The 1,920-nt window shown below is 38.4% G+C and overlaps 1 pseudogene; it reads right to left on the minus strand.

Annotated features, from left to right (window-relative positions):
* Positions 1–818: 818 nt before the first annotated feature.
* Positions 819–1,641, minus strand: LOC147381672 (pentatricopeptide repeat-containing protein At2g34400-like; annotated as a pseudogene).
* Positions 1,642–1,920: the final 279 nt, after the last annotated feature.

Here is a 1,920-nt window from a genome sequence, read left to right on the forward strand (position 1 = left end):
GTTGTTTGGCGATGGTATAGGCTTGTATTAATGTGCAAGCGTTTAGCAATTTCACACCAGCTTGGATATCGTCATGTAAGCTAGAGATAAAACAACGGATGAGAAAGGGCTCAGGCAAGATGAGACTTCGGTTAGCTAACCGTTCGAATTTAGTTTGATAGTCTCTAGCAGTAGTGGTCTGGCACAGTTTAGCTAATGACCCTTCAGGATCCTCATTGTCTGTTGTCCTGAACCTCGCGCACAAGGCTCGACTGAAATTGATCCAAGTGGGTCATCCAACAGTTTTAACCAACCACTGGTACCATGGAATGGCATCCCCAAGCAAGTGTGTTGATGCTAATTCCACCATATTTTCGTCAGGATTCCATTGAAACCTTGGAATTGTTGGGTGCGAAAAACCCAACCATCGGGGTCAGTGTCGTCGAATGTAGGAAAATCCAGTCGCAAGGGTTGCCCTTGGAAGCCATTGAACGTATGTTGAATTGGGCGTGGTGGTTGTCTGGGAATTTGAAAAGGGATTTCAACATGTGGGGGTGCTAGTGGGGGTCTGGGCTGTTGAAAAAAATTGGTGAACTAAGATCAGCAACTTCTTTTCTGTGGAATTCTAATTCTTTTTGTAACTCATCGGTTGGGTGGGGATTTGGGTTTGCAAAGCCTGGTGGTGGTGTCTCCATAATTGTAGGGTCGATGCTCTGATACCAAAATGATAGAACCAGCTACAATTAAAATTATAATTAAAGAAAGTATCCATTCCTTGCTTCCTTCCTTCTCACACCTTTTACAATATAAAGATGTAAAGACTCAATGGGTCCTAAATTTGCTCCTCAACAGAAGGGATGAGGTTATTGACTTAACAACTTCTCCTGATACATAGGAATTGACTCAACAGAATAATGACTGACTCAACAAAATTAAAGATAATGACTCAACAGAATTGAACTAATCTAAGGGCTTAGGCTCCAATCTTCTCATCGTCATCAAACAAATCTCCTGCATTTTCTACTTCCCCAACTCTAGCATAGCATGAAACCATTGAATTCCAAGAAGCAACATCTCTTTCAGGCATCACTTCAAACAATCTTCTTGCTCTCTCAACTCACATATAAAGATATCATTCGATTACATAATTCTATCGGTTTAAGAATCATACCGTCAAAAATCTTCAGGGCATCAATCAATTAATTTCCTATTTCTCACAAAATCATAAAATGTATCTATCTTTATGTAGAAATTTAGAAGCGAATTTGCAATAGAAGATATCCGTTCGATTCCCACGTTAATAATCTGACAATGTACCTTTCTCCCATCTCTATGGTTTCTGATTTCTCCAAACAAGTTCAAGACATAGGGGTATGTGAAATTGTTGGATTTGAGTCCTCTTTGGGTCATTCTATCGTACATATAGATGCCTTTCTCGTATGGGCCATTGAAAGCATAACCTCTGATCATAGCATTCTAGAGAGATGTCTCTGGGTGAAACATTTGATCCATTTGGGAGAAGATGAGTTCGGAGTATTCCCATCCTCCAAACTCGGTACTTCGCCAAAGAAATTTAAATGAAATTTCAATATTTTGGTTTAGAGAGGTTGTGCTGAAAATGGCAATGTATTTAATGCAACTGTTTGAGACTGCATTGCTGCAAAAAAATTGAATATTAAGAGAGAAGGCATAAATAACATTAATGAGATTTTGACAAGGAAATATTCAAAAGAAAAGGGTTCAATATGTAAAGTACTGTCAAATTATAAATTACTTTGTGAATTGATTCAAGACTTGCAATCACATTATAAATTCGATGTAGGGATTCCTTTCAAGTAGGAAGTCGATACAAAGTGAAAAGTCCTATCTTCGTAAAAAACCATCTTAGAGCACAAGTGCTAGTTGTGGGAAACTATCATTTGGTATTAAAGACTGGTAATT

The sequence above is a fragment of the Akebia trifoliata genome, unplaced genomic scaffold (genome assembly GCF_017979445.1).
Source record: "Akebia trifoliata isolate Shusen 1 unplaced genomic scaffold, ASM1797944v1 Contig00307, whole genome shotgun sequence".
Lineage (NCBI taxonomy): Eukaryota > Viridiplantae > Streptophyta > Magnoliopsida > Ranunculales > Lardizabalaceae > Akebia > Akebia trifoliata.